Source organism: Phyllobates terribilis, unplaced genomic scaffold (assembly GCF_046119375.1).
Source record: "Phyllobates terribilis strain yellow unplaced genomic scaffold, ASM4611937v1 Scaffold_2__4_contigs__length_985480577, whole genome shotgun sequence".
In the NCBI taxonomy this organism is placed as follows: Eukaryota; Metazoa; Chordata; class Amphibia; order Anura; family Dendrobatidae; genus Phyllobates; species Phyllobates terribilis.
Genome location: NW_027362762.1, coordinates 541,183,164 through 541,210,738, shown reverse-complemented (window position 1 = coordinate 541,210,738; position 27,575 = coordinate 541,183,164).

Sequence of the window (27,575 nt, the reverse complement as noted above, 5' to 3'; positions counted from 1 at the left end):
CTGGGATGAGATGAGGCTGGGCTGTGTGTAAACACCCTGTATGGTTGCTTGCTCCATCTCATCGTGCTCCGCCTGCAATGCATCCTCTTTAATTGTGAGCATTTCAGAAGACTAAGAAGCGGGATGGTGATGCTAATTATGGCGTCATCACTGCTCACCACCTTGGTGGAGTCTTTAAAGTTTTGGAGGATGGTACATATGTCTGACCTTCATGGTCTTATGTGTGGAGTCTGAACTGAATACCGATGGCCTTGTTGATGCTGGTACGCAACAACTGCCCTCTCCTGCTCACAAATCCTTCCCAACATCTGCAGTGTAGAGTTCCAACGCGTGTGGACATCACACACAAGTCTGTGAGCCAGAAGCTGCAAACGCTGCTGAAACACGGCAAGGGCGGCGGAAGCTGTAGATGACTTTCTAAAATGGGCACACAGGTGGTGTACTTTAACAAGCAGATCCGGCAGCTCCGGGTAGGATTTGAGAAACTGCTGAACCACGAGGTTAAGCACATGGGCCAGGCATGGTACATGTGTGAGCTCGCCTCGCCTCAGAGCCGCCACCAGGTTCCGGCCATTGTCACACATGACCATGCCTGGCTGTAGGTTCAGCGGTGTCAGCCACAGATCTGCTTGCTCTTTCAGAGATGTCCACAACTCTTCAGCATTGTGCGATTTGTCATCTAAGCATATTAGCTTCAGCACAGCCTGTTGCTGCTTGGCCGAGGCAGTGCTGCAGTGCTTCCAGCTTGACTGATGTAGTCATTTTGAAGATGGAGCCTGAAGAGGAGGAAGAGGATGAGGATCAGGAGCTGTAAACTGTGGGGGCAACCCTGATTGACCTAGGGCCCGCAATCCTTGGCATCGGGAGGACGTGTTCCATCCCAAGGTCTGACTGGGTCCCGGCTTCCACTATGTTAACCCATTGTGCTGTCAGTGAGATGTACCGTCCCTGCCCACAAGCACATGTCCACGTGTCCGTGGTTAGGTGGACTTTCCCGGTAACTGCGTTGTTGAGGGCACAGCTAATGTTTTGGGAGACGTGCTTGTGTAATGCGGGGACGAAACACCGTGAAATTTTGGGCCGGCTGGGGACCAAGTAACGAGGGATGTCCGCCACCATCAGGTTTTGGAATGCTTCCGTCTCCATGAGCCTAAAAGGCAACATTTCAAGCGCAAGCAGTCGTGAAATGTGGGAATTTAATAGTGTGGCCTGTGGGGCGTTGGCTGCGTATTTGCGCTTGCGTTCCAAGGACTGGGGTATTGGGGTATGGACAACTGAATGCTGCGCTGGGACAAGGACGTGGACTTGCTTCCTGATACTGCTACTTGAGAGTGTGCAATGACAGGTGCAGGGCAGGAGGCATCTTCGCATGCACCATGGTCAGGGGATTGGCTTGCATGCACAACAGCGGAAGAAGCAGTGGTGCCACCCGCAGACACTGTTCCTGGACCTTGGAGTTTGGCCCACAAAGTTGGGTTCTTTGCTGCCATGTGCTTGATCATGCTGGTGGTGGTCAGGCTGGTAGTTTTGCCACCCCTGCTGATGCTGACCTGGCAGGTGGTGCAAATGGCCTTTTTGGGGTTATCGGCAGAGTCTTTAAAAAACAACCAGACAACTTCCTTTGTGTTGGTGTTATGGGGAACGGTTGCCTGCCTTCTGTCTGCGGCTACCACACTGCTTCTTCCTGCCTGTTGGGGTGCTCTGCCTCCCTCCCCCTGTGTGCTGCTGTTCTCACTCTGCATGTCCTCCTGCCAGGTTGGGTCAGTTATTATATCATCCACCACCTCGTCTTCCACTTTTGCACCCTGGTCCTGCTACTGACTTTCTGGCAATTGTGTCTCATCATCATCCATCTCTTGTGACACTTTCCCACCGTTGCCTTCGTGTGACCGTGGCTGCTCAAATATTTGGGCATCGCTACATGCGATCTCCTCTTGCCTCGATTCAAGTGGACCGGATGAGAGACCCGAATCTATAAATGGAAAAGTGAACAGCTCTTCAGAGTGTCCAATTGTGGGATGAGTTGTCTCCGGGCACTCAGCATGGTGGGAGGAAGGAGGATCAGGGTGAGGAATATGCAGTACAGACTCACGGCTACTGAGACTTGACCATGTGGAAGACAGGGTGGTGGTGGCTAAGTGACTGGAAGCATTATCCGCTATCCAACCAACAGCCTTTGGACACTGCTCTGGGTTCAATAGTGGTGTGCTGCGGTCCCCTAGGAATTGGGTCAGGAAGGTCAGGCGAGAAGATGTGGGTGTTTGTTGTGGCACAATTTTAGCTTGCCCACTGTCTCGGCCTCTGTATGCACTATCACCATCACATCCAGTTCCCCGTCCCTTGCTACGCGCCTTGCCCATTTTAAATGGAGGACAATATTTTACACGCTCACTACAAATGGCTGAATTTGGAGCGAAGTTATATGTGATCCGTGTGACGGAAAACCACAGTTTTAAATACCTGGCCTGTAGGTACCTATTTTGAACAGCAAACCAGTGTCAAAAACTTCGCTGACACACTGAAACAAATTTTTTAATGGAGGCCAGAAATTGCAGTTTTTTCTGAAAACGTATATGTGATCCATGTGACAGAGAAACCACAGTTTTAAAGAGGTTGTACACTACTATTTAAAATATGCCAAAGCGTTTTTATGATGAAAAGCAACTTCTTTATAATTACCTCCCTGTGCCTTTTCTGCCTGTGAGCGGCGCTATCACTGGCCACTCACAGGCAACACGTGACCCCACGCTGACGTCCCGTCTATTGAGGCATGACTCAGCGCTGGGGTCCCCGCGGTAGCTGCTGGGTTGTGGGCAGGGTTACCCCACCGCGTCACACCCAGCATCCACCGCGCGCTTTCCCAATGAATGGGGAGAGGGAGAGCGCACGGTGGATGCTGGGTATGACACACGGGGATAACCCCGCCCACAACCCAGCAACCACCGCAGAATGCGGAAGAGCGAGACTCCCGGCTGCAGCCTGGACTTGTCGTGACGTCAGCGGATGTCAGAGCCGGCTGCAGCCGGGGGTCACGTGATGCCTGTGAGCGGCCCTTGATAGCGCCGCTCACAGGCAGAAAAGGCAGAGGGAGGTAATTACAAAAAAGCTGCTTTTCGTCATAAAAACGCTTTGGTATATTTTAAATAGTAGTGGACAATCCCTTTAAATTCCTGGCCTGTAGGTTACTATTTTCAACAGCAAACCGGTGTCAAAAACTTCGCTGACACACTGAAACAAATTTTTTAATGGAGGCCAGAAATGGCAGTATTTTTTGAAAACGTATATGTGATCCATGTGACGGAGAAACCACAGTTTTAAATAGCTGGATTTTTAGCACTGTAATATGGAAATGACCTGGCTGTATTCTGCAGTGCCAACAAGCAAATGGCACAGAAAAACTGTGTTTTCTGGATTGCTTTTTAAGCAAATAATGATTAAGATCCCAAAAAAAAATTATTCCTGGCCCCTGAGACCTGGGACTATGTCTAGAAATGTCTAACAGCAGCAGCAGCAGCAGCAGACAGTACTGGAATGAAGCCTCTTGTGCTATATGCACTGCAGTCTGCTATATACACTGCCTGCCTGCCTATATACTCTGCCTGCCTGATATCTCTGCAGATGGATTAGTCCTCAGAAGAACTGTTTGTTGAGATGGATATGTGTAATATACTTCTGTTCTACCCACACTACCTAATAAACAAGCAAATCTCTCCCTAGCTCAGCAGCACCTCTCCCTACACTGTCTGATTCCGGAGTGACTGTGACGAACATGGCGGCGCCAGGTCTGATATATACCTGATGATGCTGTGCGGCCAGCCAATCACTGTAATGCCACAACCAACATGGCTGCGGCAATACAGTAAGTGGCAGGCAATCCCTGCATGTTCATTGGCTCTGTAAAGAACGCCAAACATGCAGGGAGGGGACCCGAGCATCCGCCCGAGCATCTCGCAAGTACTCAGCGAGCTCCGAGCATCTCGAGTACTGAAATGCTCAGGTGAGTACAGAGTACTTGCGAGTATGCTCGCTCATCACTAGTGCTCACCATAATTAAGGACACCCCCTTTGAAAAGTAAGATTTTAATCAATATCTCACTGAGTACGAGAGCAATTTCCAAAATTTTAACAAGACTGAGTTTCATAGAACCTTTTTTCTAACCCATAACAAGAAAGTAAGGTTAATAATATAATTTTTAAATACAAAATCTTCAATTTTACTCTGATTAGATGATGCAAAAATGAATGCACCCCAAATCAAAAATGACTACATCTAGTATTTTATATTACCTCCATAATTTTTAAGGACAGCACCACGTCTTCTAGGCATGGAATGAACAAGTTGGTGACATATTGCAACGTCTATCTTTTTTCATTCTTCCAGAACAACCTCTTTTAGAGCCTGGATGCTGGATGGAGAGTGATGTTTAATTTGTCTCTTCAAAACTTCCCATAGGTGTGTGATTAGGTTTAGATCAGGAGACAAAGGTAACGCCGGCGCCTCGGCCTTCTGTCTCTCTCCCCCGTCAGAGGCGCTGACTCTCTCACCGCCGTGGCCCCTGGCCGGAATGTCCAGCTCCTCCTTCCACCTCTTGCTCTGAAGGTGCCCGGGGTACGCGCATGGCGCGCAGATCCCCAAGCACTATGCTTATGTGGCGCCCCTGGGGGTTCGGTCGCCACGCGGGTGCTGCATCTCACCCAGAGGTGTGGTATCTCACCCTCAAGTAAGGAAGGAGTACAGCTCAGGACCCTAACACCTGCATTCACTAAACCACATTTCCGGGGGACAGGGCGAGATTGCTCCTACGGGAGAGCACAGTCCCTGGTCCCTGGCTGGAGTGGGGGGTAACCACCTAGAGAGGGGGAACCATGTAGTGGATGGGGTGGAGGAAGTAGATCCTGGGAGCACTTGAAAGGAAGCTGTATAAAATAGGGAACCATCTTAGTTCAGTTCAGTCAGAAGAGGAGAGGTGACAGGAGCAGAGGCTCTGTATGAGCTCTGCTCCAGAGGCGGACCTAGTCAGAAGGCCTGAGCCTGAGAGGAAGGAGAAGCAAGGAGGAGAGGGAGCAGGAAAGGCTCCAGGAACAAGAAGCGAAGGGACCCTAGGGGTACGGGCCATGCAGAAAGCCACCCGTACGCCCGCTGCTACCAGGAGGTAGAGGGGTCAGGCCAGATAAGGGGAACCGGTCCCTCAACTAGTGGAGAACTGCAAGGCTCAACTAGAAACCGGAGGCTGCAGCACTTTATGTACCGTTAGCCAAAAGTCCACACCAGTGTCACTAAGCTCACTAAGAAGGTAGCCACATAGGACCCAGGGCACAGAACAGACGTCGCCCGCCAAGGCCCGCGGGTACCGGATTGGAGTCACTAGGTGTGAGGTGCAGGGAGAAGGCCAGAGAAAGGACACACAGAAGGGGGTCCTGCTAAGTACTCCGGAGCTACCTGGGGGTGGACTGTACCCCTCACTGAGTAAACACAGGACGAAGTGGGAAGTCATGGTCTGCAGTGATGACTTGGAATGAAACAACTGTGAGTAAAGTACCTGAGACTGCATCCCATTGACTCCATGTTTATTACTGACTCCCTGCACAATAACCACCATCATCCACACACATTGCCCTGAAGCTACACTCTTCCTGTGGGGAGTTATACCACCCTTGCTGTCAAACCATCAGCTTCAGAGGACTGTTCCGCAGCGGCGGCCTCATTAGCCGCACTCCACAGGTGGCATAGTCGGACATTATAAAACCCATATATACAGATTACCCTTGGATTGACCGCCCTGGGTCACGGACTGGGTCACCGCCACAGTGAATACGACCCCCAGCATTGACCAGCCCGGCTCCGGGTACCCCACGGCCCGGCTCCGGGTACCCCACGGCCCAGGGGGCGTGTCACTTAGGGCTCGCGTGCGCTTCCTGCTTCTTAAAGGGGCCACACGCACCATCCTAAAGTTTCCCCTGCCAATGGCTGGAGGACACTGACTATTTAAGGCACCTCCTCCAACTCTTGTCAGTTCTCAGATCCCAGTGCGTGTATTCCCACATACCTGCCTGTCTATCAGCTGTGCTTGCCTGCCTGCCTATCAGCCATGTCAGTCTGCCTGACCATCAGCCGTGCCAGTCTGCCTGACCATCAGCCGTGCCAGTCTACTTGTCCATCAGCCGTGCCAGTCTGCCTGTCCATCAGCCATGCCAGTCTGCCTGTCCATCAGCCATGCCAGTCAGCTTGTCCATCAGTGGTGCCAGCCTCCCTGTCCATCAGCCGTGTAGGCCTGCCTGTCCATCAGTCATGCCTTCCTGTGCCTGCCTCCTGTCCCTTGGGGATCAGCTGCCATCCACGCAAGGTCAGTCCCAAAGTAGCACATGGTCCACCTCCCTCGTCTCTCCTCGGAACACATACTCATCATGCCGCCGTACATCCGAAATCGGACTTGGTGAGTTCCTTAGCTACACCCCTCCAGGTTCTCTTCGGTCCATAGCACAGTGGTTACACCACCCAGCCATTACAGATTGCACAGGCCATGGAATCCGCTGGCTCTCAGGCTTCCTCCATGTCTGATCTATACCAGGGGGTTTCCCCCCAAAAGGCCCAACAAGACACAATCCTGTCCTTTCTGCAGACTGTGAACACCCGCCTGGACGCGGTGACAACTATGCCTGCATCTTCACCTACCCAAGCTGCGACAACTACGAATGTACCTCGGCAGTCAGCCAGTTATGCACCTGGCGTTGGACGTCGTCTGTCTGCTACTCCACGCTATGGTGGGGAGCCTGCTCTAAGCCGTGGATTTATTAACCAGTGCACTCTACACTTTGAGCTCTTGGCCCATCAGTTTCAAATCAGGCCAAAATGACCTTCATCATGTCCCAGCTCTGGCATGGCTCAATCCCCAAATGGGAGCGAGGGGATCCCCTGGTGTCAAACCTCCAGTCATTCTTAGAGGCCTTCATTTCTGCTCCGGTTACACCAGGGTAACCTCACAGTGGGCCAGTATGCAGTTTGTTATCATACCCTATGTAACATACCTGGCGGCGTCCTTGCATAGTGGTCCATCTCCCACTGTGCAAGAGCGCGCACTTGATCTCCAGTCCAGGGTGTCTCTCTGGCTTCCCTCCATGCTGTCTGTTTGTGTCTGTTTCTGCTGCTTAAGGGCGGCGCCCGATCACTTCCTGCTTTTTGTACCTGCTGTGGGTCACACCTCTTGTGCGTCCTCAGCCTATTGCTGTCTGTCACCTGGTATATAGCTCAGCTGCTCCCATCTATCCCTGCCTGAGCATAGTGTTTCATTCAGTGTGTGCTTGCACTCTGAAGGTGCCAGGTCCCGTTCTGTGTTCTCTTGTCTGCCTATCCTGGAGGCTGTATTTCCAGGCCTGTCTGAACACGCTCCTAGCCTGTTCCTCCTGCCTTCTAGGGGCCGATTACCTAGACCTGTTCCTGTATCTTGTCTGACCTGTCTGAACACGCTCCTAGCCTGTTCCTCTCGCCTTCTAGGGGCTGATTACCTAGACCCGCTCCTGTATCTTGTCTGTCCTGTCTGAACACGCTCCTTGCCTGTTCATCCTGCCTCTCTGGGGGCCGTATTCCCAGACCCGCTCCTGTATCCCGCTGCAGTGTCGGTCTCCTCCGTACACTCAGTTCCAGTCTGAACTCTCTCCTATCCTTTACCTGTTTTGCCTCTATGTCCGTTCCCTTCCTTTTTCTGCAGAGTCTGAACTCGTACCTAACTCCTGCTTGTTGTCTCTGTACTCCCGTTTGTGAGTTTGTGGTCCACTCGCTACTTCACTGCAAGTACCCTGTGGGTGTCTGGCTCTGCCTTTCCCTTCCTGTCTGTTCCGTGTGAACAGAGCCCTGTCCCCCCTACTCAGCCTAGCCTGCTCTGACTCCTTTGCTCACCGCTCCGGCGGTTCTAGCCTGCTCTGACTCCTTTGCTCACCGCTCCGGCGGTTCTAGCCTGCTCTGACTCCTTTGCTCACCTCTCCGGCGGCTCTAGTCTGCTCTGACTCCTTTGCTTACCGCTCCGGCGGTTCTAGCCTGCTCTGACTCCTTGCTCACTGCTCCGGCAGTCCTGTCCTGCCCTGCTTCTGCCCACTGCTCCGGCAGTCCTGTCCTGCCCTGCTTCTGCCCACTGCTCCGGCAGTCCTGTCCTGCCCTGCTTCTGCCCGCTGCTCCGGCAGTCCTGTCCTGTCCTGCTTCTGCCCGCTGCTCCGGCAGTCCTGTCCTGTCCTGCTTCTGCCCGCTGCTCCGGCAGTCCTGTCCTGCCCTGCATCTGCCCGCTGTTCCGGCAGTCCTGCTCCGGCAGTCCTGTCCTGCCCTGCTTCTTCCCGCTGCTCCGGCAGTCCTGTCCTGCCCTGCTTCTGCCCGCTGCTCCGGCAGTCCTGTCCTGCCCTGCTTCTGCCTGCTGCTCCGGCAGTCCTGTCCTGCCCTGTTTCTGCCCGCTGCTCCGGCAGTCCTGTCCTGCCCTGCTTCTGCCCGCTGTTCCGGCAGTCCTGTCCTGCCCTGCTTCTGCCCACTGTTCCGGCAGTCCTGTCCTGCCCTGCTTGTGCTCGCTGCTCCTGCAGCCCCGTCCTGCTCTGTTCTTGCCCACCGCTTCGGGCGTTCCCTCTCTGCTGTGGTTGTCTACCGCATCTGCGGTTCTGTGACCCAGTCTGTACTGGGTCTTAACCTTTCTGTGCTCCAGCCCGTCCTTTCGGCCAGTACCTCCCTGCCTGCATACACGCCTGTATCCACCCATCTGCATACCTGCCGTGTTTGCTTATATCCACCAGTCTGTGCCAGCCTAACCTGCCTGTTCCTGAGTCCCAGTGTGTACTGGGTCCTATCCCGCCTGTGTTCCTACCTGCTAGTGCCTCCCTGTCTGCACTCTAGCTGTGCTTGCCTGTACCCCTCTACCTGTATTGTTCCTGAGTCCCAGTGTGTACTGGGTCCTATCCCGCCTGTGTTCCTACCTGCTAGTGCCTCCCTGTCTGCACTCTAGCTGCGCTTGCCTTTACCCGCCTGCCTGCATACCAGTCGTGCCTGCCTATACCCTCCAGTCTGTGCGCCAGCCTAACCAGCCTGATCCAGTAATCCCTGTGTGGGTCAACCCCCGTGTCCGGAGTTTGACCTGGAGTAGCACCTGGTCCCTCTGCCCGGTTTCTCCCTGGTGCACTGGCGTCGTATGCCGTCGTGCCATCTTGGTCGGATCGGCCAGATACTTAGTCACGCCCCTCCAGGCACTCTCCGGTTCATGGTCCAGTGGAATCACTACAATCACACGCACACGCCGCTCAGCCCGGGCGTGTGCATAACAGCATGCTCAGGCCATGGTTCCCGTTGAGCCCCACGGCCTTCGCTCTCTGAGAAGTTTTCCAGCGAATACATGCATTAAAATAAATAAATAAATTTTTTTTTCCTTAGCTGAGTTCCAGGCGAATTACGCACCGTCCAGATGGATCTATCAGCTCTCGTTCCTGCGGATCCGCCACGTTACTATGGGGATCCAAGACAGTGTTGTGCATTTGTGGAGCAATGCATGCTACACTTTAAGGCCTACCCTCTCTATTTTCCTTCCGATTGGGCTAAAGTGGCCTTCATGATTGACTACCTAGCGGGTGATGCCTTGAAATGGGTCACCCCCCTATGGGAAGCATGGGATCCTGTCGTCCTTGACCTGCAGGCCTTCCTGGTGGCCTTTCGTATGGTCTTCGAGGACCCTAACCCTGAAGCCCCTGCTGAAGCTTCACTTCCCAATATCCCGGAGCAGCCCCTACGGGTAATGTGTGTGGGTAGCACAATAGTCCTCCAGCCCAATGAGACTACTGCCCACCCAGAATCCTCACAGGGTGACTACGCTTTCCGGAATACTTCTCCCAACCTCAAGAGGCAGTCCAGACGTGCTAGACGTAGAGGCAAGCCGTCACGCCAGGGTCTGTCCTCCCTGAGACCTCCTGACCCCAACCTTGAAGTCCCTACTGAAGCTTCATCTCCCTGTATCCCGGAGAAGCCCCAACGGGTAATGTGCGTGGGTAGTGCACCAGTTCTCCTGCCCGAAGAGACTTCTGCCCATCCAGACTCCACACAGGAGAACTTCCTGCACCCGGCATCAGATGCTTCACCCACTTTAACCGGTGTGCATGTCCAAGGATGCTCCAAAGCTGTGGTTACCTCAGAGTCTGTGCACCTCTACTACCTGGTGGAGGACCCCCTGTTGCCTCCTGAATCCTCCGGGATACCACTCGATGACAAATGGAGAGAGACTTCTCTACACCCGGTACTCGATACTTTGTCCGCTTCGTCCTGTGAGCCTGACAATGGGTACCCCAAAGTGGTAGTTACCCCCGAGTCTCTACACCCCTCCGACCAGGCGGAGGACCTCCAGTTGTCTCCTGAACCCTTCGGGGTGCTACCTGGTAGCGAAAGGACAGAGACTCTCCTATACTCTGTACCTGATACCTCGCTCGCTTCGTCCAGTGAGTCCAACCTAGTGTACTCCGAAGCAGAGGTTACTCCCGAGTCTCTACACCCCTCCGACCAGGCGGAGGACCTCCAGTTGTCTCCAGAACCCTTCTGGGTGCCACCTGGTGGTGAATGGACAGAGACTTTCCTATATCCTAGATCTGATACCTCGCTTGCTTCGTCCCGTGAGTCCGACCTAGTGTACTCTGAAGCAGAGGTTACCCGTGAGTCTCTACACCCCTCTGACCAGGCGGAGGACCGCCAGTTGTCTCCAGAACCCTTCGGGGTGCCACCTGGTGGTGAATGGACAGAGACTTTCCTATACTCGGTACCCGATACCTCGCCTGCTTCGTCCAGTGAGTCCGACCTAGTGTACTCCGAAGCAGATGTTTTCTCTGAGCCTCTGCACTCTTCTGACCCGGCGGAGGACCTCCAGTTGTTTCCTGAATCCTCCGGGGTACCACCAGATAACAAAGAGACAGTGACTTTTCCTCATTATGTACCTGATAACCCGTCTATTTCTTCCTGTGAGCTTGACAAGATGTACCTCGAAGCAGAGATTACCCCCAAGTCTCTGTCCCCCTCCAACCCGGTGAAGGACTTCCAGTTGTCTCCTGTACCCTCTGGGGTGCCACCTGAAAATATGTGGAGAGAGACTTCATTGTGTGCTGTTCCTGGTACTCCACCCGTTTCGTCTGTTGCTGAGGATGGCTGGATAGGAGGTAGCATCCTAGCTAACCAGATGAAATCAGTTTTTCCTGTGGACAGTGGAAGTGATCTCCTTGAAGTGAACGACTGGTCCTCGAATTCCCTGCGGAAGATTCTGGCAGGCCTGAAGAAGAGGGGGCGTAAGGGGGGGGGTACTGTAACATACCTGGCGGCGTCCTTGCATAGTGGTCCATCTCCCACTGTGCAAGAGCGCGCACTTGATCTCCAGTCCAGGGTGTCTCTCTGGCTTCCCTCCATGCTGTCTGTTTGTGTCTGTTTCTGCTTCTTAAGGGCGGCGCCCGATCACTTCCTGCTTTTTGTACCTGCTGTGGGTCACACCTCTTGTGCGTCCTCAGCCTATTGCTGTCTGTCACCTGGTATATAGCTCAGCTGCTCCCATCTATCCCTGCCTGAGCATAGTGTTTCATTCAGTGTGTGCTTGCACTCTGAAGGTGCCAGGTCCCGTTCTGTGTTCTCTTGTCTGCCTATCCTGGAGGCTGTATTTCCAGGCCTGTCTGAACACGCTCCTAGCCTGTTCCTCCTGCCTTCTAGGGGCCGATTACCTAGACCTGTTCCTGTATCTTGTCTGACCTGTCTGAACACGCTCCTAGCCTGTTCCTCTCGCCTTCTAGGGACTGATTACCTAGACCCGCTCCTGTATCTTGTCTGTCCTGTCTGAACACGCTCCTTGCCTGTTCGTCCTGCCTCTCTGGGGGCCGTATTCCCAGACCCGCTCCTGTATCCCGCTGCAGTGTCGGTCTCCTCCGTACACTCAGTTCCAGTCTGAACTCTCTCCTATCCTTTACCTGTTTTGCCTCTATGTCCGTTCCCTTCCTTTTTCTGCAGAGTCTGAACTCGTACCTAACTCCTGCTTGTTGTCTCTGTACTCCCGTTTGTGAGTTTGTGGTCCACTCGCTACTTCACTGCAAGTACCCTGTGGGTGTCTGGCTCTGCCTTTCCCTTCCTGTCTGTTCCGTGTGAACAGAGCCCTGTCCCCCCTACTCAGCCTAGCCTGCTCTGACTCCTTTGCTCACCGCTCCGGCGGTTCTAGCCTGCTCTGACTCCTTTGCTCACCGCTCCGGCGGTTCTAGCCTGCTCTGACTCCTTTGCTCACCGCTCCGGCGGCTCTAGTCTGCTCTGACTCCTTTGCTTACCGCTCCGGCGGTTCTAGCCTGCTCTGACTCCTTGCTCACTGCTCCGGCAGTCCTGTCCTGCCCTGCTTCTGCCCACTGCTCCGGCAGTCCTGTCCTGCCCTGCTTCTGCCCACTGCTCCGGCAGTCCTGTCCTGTCCTGCTTCTGCCCGCTGCTCCGGCAGTCCTGTCCTGTCCTGCTTCTGCCCGCTGCTCCGGCAGTCCTGTCCTGTCCTGCTTCTGCCCGCTGCTCCGGCAGTCCTGTCCTGCCCTGCATCTGCCCGCTGTTCCGGCAGTCCTGCTCCGGCAGTCCTGTCCTGCCCTGCTTCTGCCCGCTGCTCCGGCAGTCCTGTCCTGCCCTGCTTCTGCCCGCTGCTCCGGCAGTCCTGTCCTGCCCTGCTTCTGCCCGCTGCTCCGGCAGTCCTGTCCTGCCCTGTTTCTGCCCGCTGCTCCGGCAGTCCTGTCCTGCCCTGCTTCTGCCCGCTGTTCCGGCAGTCCTGTCCTGCCCTGCTTCTGCCCGCTGTTCCGGCAGTCCTGTCCTGCCCTGCTTGTGCTCGCTGCTCCTGCAGCCCCGTCCTGCTCTGTTCTTGCCCACCGCTTCGGGCGTTCCCTCTCTGCTGTGGTTGTCTACCGCATCTGCGGTTCTGTGACCCAGTCTGTACTGGGTCTTAACCTTTCTGTGCTCCAGCCCGTCCTTTCGGCCAGTACCTCCCTGCCTGCATACACGCCTGTATCCACCCATCTGCATACCTGCCGTGTTTGCTTATATCCACCAGTCTGTGCCAGCCTAACCTGCCTGTTCCTGAGTCCCAGTGTGTACTGGGTCCTATCCCGCCTGTGTTCCTACCTGCTAGTGCCTCCCTGTCTGCACTCTAGCTGTGCTTGCCTGTACCCCTCTACCTGTATTGTTCCTGAGTCCCAGTGTGTACTGGGTCCTATCCCGCCTGTGTTCCTACCTGCTAGTGCCTCCCTGTCTGCACTCTAGCTGCGCTTGCCTTTACCCGCCTGCCTGCATACCAGTCGTGCCTGCCTATACCCTCCAGTCTGTGCGCCAGCCTAACCAGCCTGATCCAGTAATCCCTGTGTGGGTCAACCCCCGTGTCCGGAGTTTGACCTGGAGTAGCACCTGGTCCCTCTGCCCGGTTTCTCCCTGGTGCACTGGCGTCGTATGCCGTCGTGCCATCTTGGTCGGATCGGCCAGATACTTAGTCACGCCCCTCCAGGCACTCTCCGGTTCATGGTCCAGTGGAATCACTACAATCACACGCACACGCCGCTCAGCCCGGGCGTGTGCATAACACCCTATCATTCAAACTTGCTTGGAATAAAGAGGCTCTGGTGGCTACCTTCTGGAAAGGCATGTCTGGGCAAATCAAGGATGAGCTGGCCGGCCGGGAAATTCCCACTTCACTGGATGGCCTGGTGTCCCTGGCAACCCAGATAGACATCAGCTCTAGGAGCGATCCAAGGAGGTTACCCACAAAAGCCTTCCAAAAGTCTATCCTATCCTTCCAAAAGCCGATCACCCAGCTAGCCCTTCTGCGGTTCTTCCTCTTGAGTCTATGCAGATTGACCAGGTGATATTGTCTAAACATCGTCAGGATGCTCATCACGCGGAGGGAACATGTTTCTATTGTGGCAGTCCCGAACACCTAATCTGATCCTGTCCCGAAAATCTGGGAAACTCCAGTGCCTGGCATCTGTCGCAGAGGCTATCTTGGGCAAGAATCACTCCTCTCCATCGCAGACTGACAGTACCGGTCTCCTGTGGCAACAGTCATTTTGTTGAGTCGGCCTACCTAAATTCTGGTTTTGCAGGAAATATCATCCACAGGCTGTTGTCGAGCAGTATAAAATCCTGATCCAACGTCTGCAGGATCCTTTGGTGGTTTCATCTGTGGATAGAAAGCCCCTTTTGGAGAACATCCAGTTTGTTACCGAGCCTGTGGAACTTCAGGTAGGGATGCTACACTCTGAATTGATTCCCCTCCATGTACTGCCTTGCCTGTCTCATCCTCTACTACTGTGTTTGTTTTGGCTGCAGAGACACGAGTCTGTCTTGGATTGGATATCTGGAGAAGTACTTTGTTGGGGTTAGGAATGCCATGAAACCTGTTTGGTTCCCATTCGTCCACTTCATCCTCTGGCTTCTCCATCAAACCATCCTGGCTTTCCGGCACTGTATTGAGCATATGCCGATGTCATTGACAAGAGGGAGGCTGAGAACCTACCACCTCATAGGCCATATGACTGTCCTATTAATCTCCTTCCAGGAGCCTTACCTCCAAGAGGTCGAATCTACACCCTGTCGCAGGCCGATACCCGAGCCATGTCTGAGTATATCAAAGAGAATATGGCTAGGGGATTAATCCAGAAATCTTCCTCCCCGGCTGGAACAGGATTCTTTTTTAGTAAAGAAGGACCGTTCGCTTTGACCCTGTATCGACTATAGGGGACTAAATCAAATAACGATAAAAAATAAATATCCTCTGTCTCTCATCTCCAAGCTGTTTGATCGCCTTAAAGGTTCCAGAGTCTTCACAAAACTCGACCTTCGGGGATGTACAACCTGATCCGTATTTGCCAGGGAGATGAATGGAAAACTGCCTTTAATACCCGTGATGGCCACTATGAGTATCGGGTTATGCCCTTTGGACTCTGTAACGCATCGGCAGTCTTTCAAGAACTGGTGAATGACATCTTCCAGGATCTTCTCTACAAGTGTGTCATAGTGTATTTTGACGATATCTTGGAGTTCTCTCCCGTTTTTCCGTAACACCGTAGAGATGTTAGGCAGGTCCTGCAGACGCTTAGAGATAATAATCTGTACACCAAATTTGACAAGTACTTTTTTGAGCAGACTTCTCTTCCCTTTCTAGGATACATAATTTCCGAGACCAGTTTGAAAATGGATCCAGAAGAAGTGTCCGCCGTCTTGAAGGTGCCCCATCCAGATGGTCTTAAAGCCATCCAGCCGTTTCTCGGTTTTGCAAATTACTACCGCCAGTTCATTCCCCACTTCTCTTCTTGGACCACCCCTATCTCTGCCCTGACCTGTAAGGAGGCTCAACCCCAAGATATGGATGCCTGAAGCTGAAAGCGCATTTGTATCTTTAAAGCAAGCCTTCTCCTCTGCTCCTGTGCTGCATCGCCTGAAAAATAATAAGCAGTTCTTTCTGAAGGTGGATGCTTCTTCATCAGGGGCTGGAGCCATTCTTATACAGAAGTTTTCATTTGGTCGCATGGTGACTTGCGGTTTCTTTTCTAAAATATTTTCTGCTCTAGAATGCAATTACATTATTGGCGACCAGGAACTGCTTGCAATAAAAATGGCGCTGGAGGAGTGGCGGTTCTTGTTGGAGGGGGCTATACATTTGATGGTTATCTACACAGATCACAAGATTCTTGCCTATTTACAGTATGCACAACGACTTAACCCTCGACAGTCTCGGTAGTCGTTGTTCTTCACACGCTTCAGCTTTGCTCTCCATTTCCGGCCCTCGGAGGATAACATCAAGGCAGATGCACTCTCCAGATCCTTCCTGTCTTCTGATCAGGATTAGGAGCCTCAGCATATTATTGAGACCTCCAAAATTATTGCGGTTACCACTCCGGTAAGACATACGTTGCAGAGTCGGATAGGAAGCGGGTTCTTCTCTGGGGTAACTTGTCTTAACTGGCAGGTCATGCCGGACAAAAGAAGATGCTTCTCCTCATTTCCCAACACTATTGGTGGCTGACCCAGAATAAAGATGTCACGGATTTTGTCTCTGCCTGCCCTTCATGTGCCCAAAACAAGACTCCCAAACAGTCTCCAGCTGGTCAGTTACATCCCTTGCTCGTGCCATTCGCTCCCTGGCAGCATATTGCTATGGATTTTATCATGAATCTGCCTGTGTCAGCCAGGTGTACTGTCATCTGTGTGGTTGTGGATTATTTGTCAAGAAGGCTCACTTCACTCCGCTCCCCGGTCCTCCATCTGCACCAGTGCTCGCAGAAAAGTTTATCCAGCATATATTTTGCCTCCATGGTCTACCACAGTGCATGCAATGCAGTTTTAGCATTCTACCTTGCCGGTGGCAAGAGTGGAACGGTCATGTGAGCACAAGCAGGGCTGGCTCCAGGTTTTTGTAGGCCCTTGGCAAAAGAGTCTCAGTGGGTCCCTTTAACACATACCACGATTCATGATGCACAGATACCGCAGAGAAATATATATATATATATATTTATATATATATATATATACAGTACAGACCAAAAGTTTGGACACACCTTCTCATTTAAAGATTTTTCTGTATTTTCATGACTATGAAAATTGTACATTCACACTGAAGGCATCAAAACTATGAATTAACACATATGGAATTATATACTTAACAAAAAAGTGTGAAACAACTGAAAATATGTCTTATATTCTAGGATCTTCAAAGTAGCCACCTTTTGCTTTAATGACTGCTTTGCACACTCTTGGCATTCTCTTGATGAGCTTCAAGAGGTAGTCTCCGGAAATGGTCTTCCAACAATCTTGAACAAGTTCCCAGAGATGCTTAGCACTTGTTGGCCCTTTTGCCTTCACTCTGCGGTCCAGCTCATCCCAAACCATCTTGATTGGGTTCAGGTCTGGTGACTGTGGGGGCCAGGTCATCTGGCGTAGCACCCCATCTCTCTCCTTCTTGGTCAAATAGCCCTTACACAGCCTGGAGGTGTGTTTGGGGTCATTGTCCTGTTGAAAAATAAATGATGATCCAACTAAACGCAAACCGGATGGAATAGCATGCCGCTGCAAGATGCTGTGGTAGCCATGCTGGTTCAGTATGCCTTCAATTTTCAATAAATCCCCAACAGTGTCACCAGCAAAGCACCCCCACACCATCACACCTCCTCCTCCATGCTTCACGGTGGGAACGAGGCATGTAGAGTCCATCCGTTCACCTTTTCTGCGTCGCACAAGGACACGGTGGTTGGAACCAAAGATCTCAAATTTGGACTCATCAGACCAAAGCACAGATTTCCACTGGTCTAATGTCCATTCCTTGTGTTCTTTAGCCCAAACAAGTCTCTTCTGCTTGTTGCCTGTCCTTAGCAGTGGTTTCCTAGCAGCTATTTTACCATGAAGGCATGCTGCACAAGGTCTCCTCTTAACAGTTGTTGAAGAGATGTGTCTGCTGCTAGAACTCTGTGTGGCATTGGCCTGGTCTCTAATCTGAGCTGCTGTTAACCTGCGATTTCTGAGGCTGGTGACTCGGATAAACTTATCCTCAGAAGCAGAGGTGCCTCTTGGTCTTCCTTTCCTGGGGCGGTACTCATGTGAGCCAGTTTCTTTGTAGCGCTTGATGGTTTTTGCAACTGCACTTGGGGACACTTTCAAAGTTTTCCCAATTTTTCAGACTGACTGACCTTCATTTCTTAAAGTAATGATGGCCACTCGTTTTTCTTTACTTAGCTGCTTCTTTCTTGCCATTGTACAGATTCTAACAGTCTATTTAGTAGGACTATCAGCTGTGTATCCACCAGACTTCTGCACAACACAACTAACGGTCCCAACCCCATTTATAAGGCAAGAAATCCCACTTATTAAACCTGACAGGGCACACCTGTGAAGTGAAAACCATTTCCGGTGACTACCTCTTGAAGCTCATCAAGAGAATGCCAAGAGTGTGCAAAGCAGTCATCAAAGCAAAAGGTGGCCACTTTGAAGAACCTAGAATATAAGACATATTTTCAGTTGTTTCACACTTTTTTGTTAAGTATATAATTCCACATTTGTTAATTCATAGTTTTGATGCCTTCAGTGTGAATGTACAATTTTCATAGTCATGAAAATACAGAAAAATCTTTAAATGAGAAGGTGTGTCCAAACTTTTGGTCTGTAATGTATATAGTACAATGCCGAAGATTTCACTTCTTACATTACATGAGTGATATCTATTGTAAATTCTACAACAGCTCAGAAACCGGCAAATCCTCGCAGCGCACGGTGCAGACCGGAAAATATAGTCCTCCATACAGTATTATGGGCCCCATATATTGCTCCATACAGAATAATGGACCCCATATAATGCTCTATGCAGAATACTGGTCCCCATATAACTCTCCATACAGGATACTGGTCCCCATATAACGCTCCACACAGGATACTGGCCCCCTTATAACACTCAATACAGGATACTGGCCCCCATATAATGCTCCATACAGAATACTGGCCCCCATATAATGCCCCATGCAGGATGTCACTTCCCCCATATAATGCCCCATGCAGGATGTCACACACCCCATATAATGCCCCATGCAGGATGTCACACCCCCCCATATAATGCGCCATGCAGGATGTCACCTCTCCCCCATATAATGCGCCATGCAGGATGTCACCTCTCCCCCCATATAATGCCCCATGCAGGATGTCACTTCCCCCCATATAATGCCCCATGCAGGATTTCACTTCCCTCCCATATAATGCCCCATGCAGGATGTCTCCTCCCCATATAATGCCCCATTCAGGATGCCACCACTCCCCCATGTAATACTCCATGCAGGATGTCACCCACCATGTAATGCCCCATGCAGGATGTCACCTCCCCCCCATATAATGCCCCATGAGGATGCCACCTCTCTCCCCATATAATGCCCCATGCAGGATGTCACCTCTCTCCTCCCATATAATTCCCCATGCAGGATGTCACTTGTTCCCCCCCATACAATGCCCCATGCAGGATGTCACCTCTCCCCCTCCCTTATAATGGCCCTTGCAGGATGTCACTTGTCCCTCCCATATAATGCCCCATGCAGGATGTCTCCTCCCCATATAATGCCCCATGCAGGATGCCACCTCTCCCCCATGTAATACTCCATGCAAGATGTCACCTCTCACCCCATATAATGCCCTATGCAGGATGTCACCCCCCGATATAATGCCTCATGCAGGATGTCACCCCCCCATATAATGCCCCATGCAGGATGTCACCTCTTCCCCTCCCTTATAATGCCCCATGCAGGATGTCACTTGTTCCCCCCTATATAATGCCCCAAGTAGGATGTCAATTGTCCCCCACATATCATACCCCATGCAGGATGTCACCTCTCCCCCATATAATGCCCCATGCAGGATGTCACTTCCCCCCCGTATAATGCCCCATGCAGGATGTCACCTCCCCCCATATAATGCCCCATGAGGATGTCACCTCTCCCCCATATAATGTCCTATGCAGGATGCCACCTCTCCCCCCATATAATGCCCCATGCAGGATGTCATTCCCCCCCATATAATGCCCCATGCAGGATTTCACTTCCCTCCCATATAATGCCCCATGCAGGATGTCTCCTCCCCATATAATGCCCCATGCAGGATGCTACCTCTCCCCCCCTCATTTAATGCCCCATGCAGGATGTCACCTCTCCCCCCCATATAATGCCCCATGTGGAATGTCACATTTCCCCCCATATAATGCCCCATGCAGGATGTCACTTCCCCCCCGTATAATGCCCCATGCAGGATGTCACCTCCCCCCATATAATGCCCCATGAGGATGCCACCTCTCCCCCCCATATAATTTCCCATGTAGGATGTCACATTTCCCCCCATATAATGCCCCATGAAGGATGTCACCTCTCCCCCTCCCTTATAATGCCCCATGCAGGATGTCACTTGTTCCCCCCCTATATAATGCCCCATGCAGGATGTCACTTGCCCCCCCATATAATGCCCCATGCAGGATGTCACCCCCCCATCCATGTAATACTCCATGCAAGATGTCACCTCTCCCCCCATATAATGCCCTATGCAGGATATCACCCCCCCTTAGAATGCCCCATGCAGGATGTCACCCCCCCATATAATGCCTCATGCAGGATGTCACCCCTCCATATAATGCCCCATGCAGGATGTTACCTCTCCCCCTCCCTTATAATGCCCCATGCAGGATGTCACTTGTTCCCCCCCTATATAATGCCCCATGCAGGATGTCACCTCTCCCCCTCCCTTATAATGCCCCATGCAGGATGTCACTTGTTCCCCCCCTATATAATGCCCCATGCAGGATGTCACCTCTCCCCCCATATAATGCCCCATGCAGGATTTCACCCCCCCTTATAATGCCCCATGCAGGATGTAACCCCCCATATAATGCCCCATGCAGGATGTCACCCCCCATGTAATGCCCCATGCAGGATGTCACCCCCCATGTAATGCCCCATGCAGGATGCCACCTCTCCCCCCATATAATGCCCCATGAGGATGCCACCTCTCCCCCCATATAATGCCCCATGCAGGATGTCACCTCTCCCCTCCCATATAATTCACCATGCAGGATGTCACTTGTTCCCCTCCCTTATAATGGCCCTTGCAGGATGTCACTTGTCCCCCCCATATAATGTCCCATGCAGGATGTCACCCCCCCCATATGATGCCCCATGCAGGATGTTACCTCTCCTTCTCCCTTATAATGCCCCATGCCTCCATACATACAAAAAAAAAAATCAAATACTCACCTCACTTCTCACCTGCTGCCGCTGCTCCAGACTCCTCACCTGCGCCAACGTCTTCCCGCTCTGCGCTGTGACGGCTCAGGAGAGAGCGCGGCATAAAGACGTTACCGCACCATATGACCTGAGACGTCACAGTCAGAGGACGTGAAAGACATCGGAGCCACTGCGGAGATATGAGGAGAGGTAAGTATTGCACCACTCACGGGTCCCATAGCGCACAGGGGTGCCCGACGGTGAGTGGGCCTCCCCACCTCCTCAGGGCCCCGTCACTTGCCCGGGTGCTGATGCCGGGCCTGAGCACAAGTATGCGATTTGTATACTTCTGGCCACATTCCGATTAGTCTCGCTCAATTCATGTTCATTGAGTGAAGCCATGCATGTCTAGTGAGCAAGTGACATATGTGTGCAAATCACCGGCACCAGAGAATCTTGACAGCATGCAGTGCGCACTATGAGAATTCAGAAGTCTGCAGTCACATAGAATGACTGCAGACTCATCACAAACTTGGACAGCCCATTTAGTGCTCCTAACATAAATTAAAATATGAGAATTTGTCAGCATCACAAAAAACATTTACATTCAGGTACCTTATAGATGACATTGTCTCTGATTGGAGTCGTTCTTTCTTTTCTTCTTCATCTTGTCCAGACTCCATGATGACTTTTCACAGCCACAGCTAGTTTCTGCAGACTTCCATCTTCTCTGGTCTTCTGGAGCACATCCCCACATGATGTCCTTAAGAATAGCAGTGTCATTATAATGCTCATGAATAAAAATATCTGCCCTTTGCTGAGCCCCTGAATAATTGCCCCTCACTATATTTCCTACACAAACTATGACCCACTTACTGTCCCTCTTATGGTATATGCCCTCTACACTGCCCCCTATTTTCCATATTGGGCTCCCTCTTCACACTGTCCCCCCTCTAGGGCCCAGTCTTTATACTGTGCTCGCTCATCACATTCCCCCTCCTTGGTATACTGTCCCCTCCTGGCTGTACCCTTACATTGTCCTTACATGCTATCCCCCCACACTACTCAGTGTCTGTGCCATCTCACACTTTTTTCCTTCAATACTGTCTCCCCACACTATTCCTCTTAATAGTCTCCTCACACATTTCCCCCCTCTCTCCTCATACTGTCTCCTCCCATCCCATCACCCTTGCTCCCTATACTGTGTCCGCATACTTTCTTCCCCTTACTCCTCAAGAGAAGAGTTTAGGTAATGAACTACTGTATCTGCTGTCTAGACCTTTCATTATGGTTCATTTAAAAAATAGACAAATCTGGCAAAAAGACCAAGGACAGTTGAGTAGCTAGAATCCTACATCCAACAAGATTGGAACAGCATTCCTCTCCCAAAACTCCAGCAATATGCTCATGTTACCTGCACTTCAAGTCCCATAGGGCCACAGCGGAGTGGGCAGCTCTACCGTCGAGCGAGCGGTTGCAGTGTCATCTGAGATGACTGCCAAATTCTACATAGAAGACCACCTTGTGAGACAATGTCTGAAACTTAGTGCGATATCTCTTGGGGGTGATGGTAAAAAGGGCCAGCAGGGTGTCCTTAATAGTTCCATAGTCAAGGCAGTCCTGAGGCCCAAGCGAGCGGGCAGCATTCAGTGCCCAGCCAGTCAAACTAGTCCACAGGTATTTAGCCAAATCTTCTGTGGGCACCTGGTGCATCAGCATTAGAGTCTCAAAATGTTGCAGATGTTCATTGACTTCGCTGTTGGACCCATTAAACACTGGCATGTCTCTGTAGCAGAGATGAGTTCCTTGGTGGGGAACCATCATGGGGGTAGGGTCCGGCGCTGGCGGTAGGGATACTGGAACTCCGAAAACTGATTCCATAACACAAGCCCTTTCCCGACTTAAGGCTCCAGGTCCTAATGCAACCAACAGCTCCTGGATTCGGGCTGCTGGAGACTGGATTGAATCCAGACCGCCACTGGATCCTTGTTCTGGCAATTCCTCTGGGTCCATCTCAGCTGAGTTTTGTCCTCAACAACGTTCTGGGCATCCCAATGGACCAATTCCTTGATCAAATTGTACCGAGTGTCGGTGGCCCGGTATTCAATCCGTCGAAGCTGGCATAGCTCCTGTAGTTGCTGTTTCTTGTTGCAGCTATACATCCACTCCGGTCCTCATCCCAAGGCCGGGCTGGTGGGGTTGGACATAGTGGCATCTGAAACCTGCTGTGTATGCATCACCTATGGTCCGCTGGGTCTGTCTATATGCCTCCCTGGTTGTGGAGCCTCTGGACAGTGTCTGCGAACACCAGTCCCCTGCAGCTCTCCCGGATCAGTTGGGCTGAGTAGCATACCACTGTTGCCACCAAAATGTGAAGACACGGGGTCTTCTGTGGGCATTGAACCACCAAACACACAATAAACACATAGAACAGTCCCAGCAAATGCCCAAGATTGTAAAACATTACACAATCTCACCCTTCTGCTGGCCCACAGGGGATAGAACAGCTGCGACTTTGGGACTTCCAGGGCCAACTACCTCATCCAGTGGCCTTCCGCTTATGGTGGGCCCCCACAGAGAGAATGTAGTGGCAAGCTTAGGAAGCTAACAGTCCATTGAGGTACAAGGTCAGGAGACCCGAGCGTCCCACCTTGGCCTCTCCAACAGTTTCCATGGGGCAAGATGACCGGCTGGTCCCAATCTGGCTTCTCCGAATGTCTCCATGAGTTCCAGGCAACTGGAGGGTCCCACCTGGCAACCCCAAACAACATATCCATGGGGCCAGGTGACTTCATCGTCCCAACCTGGTCTCCCCAAATGTATCCATGGGTACTCTGATGGTCAATGGAGCAGATCTGTATCTTTCAGTCAGGGCCATATACCCTTAAGCTGGAATCATGTAGTAACCAAATCTGTTTCTCTTTGGATAAAGCCATGCTACCAAACTGATGGTCTGAAGAGAGTCTGATTTTTGATTCTCCTTGTAAAGTCTCTTTCAATTCTCTGTCTCAAATCTGCCTGATACAGAGGCATACATTCCTAAAATAGTTCATATTTGTTTTTTCAAGTACACATGCACAGGGCAAGGGTTAGGAAGTGTACTATTTCACAGGGCTCAGGTCTCATTCTTTGAGCCTTTAATCAATTTACATAGTTGGCATAGCAGGGCGGCTCTTGTAAATAAACATTTAGCTGGCTTTAGTATAATATGCAATTAGCATAGTAACAAACATCATTGTTTCAGAACCAAGAGAAGACCACAATCAGGGTGTTACAAATACTGGTCTGTTCTTCTGGACCAGCCACAGATATACATATACAGTACAGACCAAAAGTTTGGACACACCTTCTCATTTAAAGATTTTTCTGTATTTTCATGACTTTGAAAATTGTACATTCACACTGAAGGCATCAAAACTATGAATTAACACATGTGGAATTATATACTTAACAAAAAAGTGTGAAACAATTGAAAATATGTCTTATATTCTAGGTTCTTCAAAGTAGCCACCTTTTGCTTTGATGACTGCTTTGCACACTCTTGGCATTCTCTTGATGAGCTTCAAGAGGCAGTCACCGGAAATGGTTTTCACTTCACAGGTGTGCCCTGTCAGGTTTAATAAGTGGGATTTCTTGCCTTATAAATGGGGTTGGGACCATTAGTTGTGTTGTGCAGAAGTGAGGTGGATACACAGCTGATAGTCCTACTGAATAGACTGTTAGAATTTGTATTATGGCAAGAAAAAAGCAGCTAAGTAAAGAAAAACGAGTGGCCATCATTACTTTAAGAAATGAAGGTCAGTCAGTCTGAAAAATTGGGCAAACTTTGAAAGTGTCCCCAAGTGCAGTTGCAAAAACCATCAAGCGCTACAAAGAAACTGGCTCACATGAGGACCGCCCCAGGAAAGGAAGACCAAGAGTCACCTTTGCTTCTGAGGATAAGTTTATCCGAGTCACCAGCCTCAGAAATCGCAGGTTAACAGCAGCTCAGATTAGAGACCAGGGCAATACCACACAGAGTTCTAGCAGCAGACACATCTCTACAACAACTGTTAAGAGGAGACTCTGCAGCAGGCCTTCATGGTAAAATAGCTGCTAGGAAACCACTGCTAAGGATAGACAACAAGCAGAAGAGACTTGTTTGGGCTAAAGAACACAAGGAATGGACATTAGACCAGTGGAAATCTGTGCTTTGGTCTGATGAGTCCAAATTTGAGATCTTTGGTTCCAACAACCGTGTCTTTGTGCGACGCAGAAAAGGTGAACGGGTAGACTCTACATGCCTCGTTCCCACCGTGAAGCATGGAGGATGAGGTGTGATGGTGTGGGGGTGCTTTGCTGGTGACACTGTTGGGGATTTATTCAAAATTGAGGGCATACCGAACCAGCATGGCTACCACAACATCTTGCAGCGGCATGCTATTCCATCCGGTTTGCGTTTAGTTGGACCATCATTTATTTTTCAACAGGACAATGACCCCAAACACACCTCCAGGCTGTGTAAGGGCTATTTGACCAAGAAGGAGAGTGATGGGGTGCTACGCCAGATGACCTGGCCTCCACAGTCACCAGACCTGAACCCAATCGAGATGGTTTGGGGTCAGCTGGACCACAGAGTGAAGGCAAAAGGGCCAACAAGTGCTAAGCATCTCTGGGAACTCCTTCATGGTTGTTGGAAGACCATTTCTGGTGACTACCTCTTGAAGCTCATCAAGAGAATGCCAAGAGTGTGCAAAGCAGTCATCAAAGCAAAAGGTGGCTACTTTGAAAAACCTAGAATATAAGACATATTTTCAGTTGTTTCACACTTTTTTGTTAAGTATATAATTCCACATGTGTTAATTCATAGTTTTGATGCCTTCAGTGTGAATGTACAATTTTCAAAGTCATGAAAATACAGAAAAATCTTTAAGTGAGGTGTGTCCAAACTTTTGGTCTGTACTGTACATTCACAAATCAACACAAACACAATAGTGCATTTGTCTTGGCTTAACAAACCTAGACGTCTGGCTGATTGAGGTTAGAAACTGTGTCGTCACAAGGGCCCACACTCCTTTCGGTATGTGTTGAACTATGTGTTATTCTGTAATGTCTTATCTTGTTTGTACTAGTCCCCTCTGATTTGTAAAGTGCTGCGGAATATGTTGGCGCTATAGATATAAAAATTATTATTGTTTTTACAGCAATTTGTCTCTTTACTTCCCAGACTACTGTAAAAAGAAAAAGGGATGATACACAATGGTACACATGGCCCTGTTCCTACTTTTTTGAGATGTGTTGCTGCCATTAATTTCTAAATGAGTTAATTTTTTTCAAATGAAATGGAAAAATGTCTAACTTTCACCTTCTGATCTGTGATCAGTTATGTATAAAATATGACTGTAAAAGATTTCCAACTCACTGCATACTTATTTTTTGCAATTGGAGTTGTAGCTATTACCAAGAATAACTAGTTAAAAAAAACAGATAAGAACTAGAGGATATCTAGAATTTATGTTAAATAAAGCCTTGGTAATAGTTAACAATGAAAAATCAAGGACAGCACACATTAATATAAACTCACACTTATAAATGAAAAACATGATGAGAAAGCCACATTGCCATTGCAGTACACAATTTAATTGTATAAAAAAAATCATTAACCAGTATTTAAATATTTACATATGTTATATGATCATGACTTCCTGGAATAACTTCAAAATAATAGCATTAAAGGCTTCCAAGTTAGGCAATAAACTGTCACAAAGCAAGTTCAAGTCGAAAAAAGATAATGGCTCTTGGCTTTCAACAAAAAACTTCTACAACTGTGGTTTCCATCCATGCAAGACATGCACCTAAGCAAAAAATATTGCATTTATTACGGATTCTGAAAACTAGAATGAATATCAAATTAAGTTATTTTAAATTGTAATTCCGATCATGTAATTTACACTATAGAATTTGTAGAATGAAATTAAACTATGTAGGGAGAACTACACAAAAATTCAAAACACGTCTCAGAGAACATTTATATGATATCATTCAGCCATCATTACGGAAGGGTCCAATGCAGGTAAAATCTTTATCAATAGTCACAATAGAAAATTGGACATATTCATTTATTTTACTCGCTTATATAGCGTCATTTATTCCACAGCACTTTATAGACATCATCACATTTAACCACATCTATAATATAACCAGGGATGTGTCCTTCTGTCCGAAGCCTCTATAGACTGAGCATGCTCAGTGTGGTGCCATGACGACAATATGTCCAGTACAAGAGCGAGAGAGAAAGAAAGAGAAAGCTAAATTTGTGAGTACACCCCCATATTACTAGTAAACTATTAGTGATCAGCGAGTGTATTCGTTACTATTCGCTATTCGCACAGATAGTACGGTATTCGGGTTACTCATTATATTTGTATGTATATATTTGTGTACTAGCCTCGATATATTCGGATGTCCCGTCCTGCAGTTTTGGCGCCTCCTTTGTAGCTACTAAACATGCTGGGCTTCTTAACCAATCACAGTAATGCCGCAGACATCTTGGTTGTAGCATTACTGTGATTGGCTGGCCGCCCAACGTCATAGGGTCTATTTAAGCCCTGCCGCCACCATTTTGTGCACATTGCGTCCGGAGCCTCCATTCTATAAGCATAGGGAGAGATCGCTGAGCTGCTAGGGAGAGTGTTAAGGCCTCTTGATAAAACAAAAGCCCTTTTAAGGGCTACCTGCAGTGTATACTAATTCAGAGTAGAGTAGGGAGGGAGAGATACTCAAGCAGGGACAGTTTAAAGGAGCCACTCACTAGCTCCATAATACCACCAAAAAATAGCTCTTTTCAGAGCTGAAGACACACAACAAAG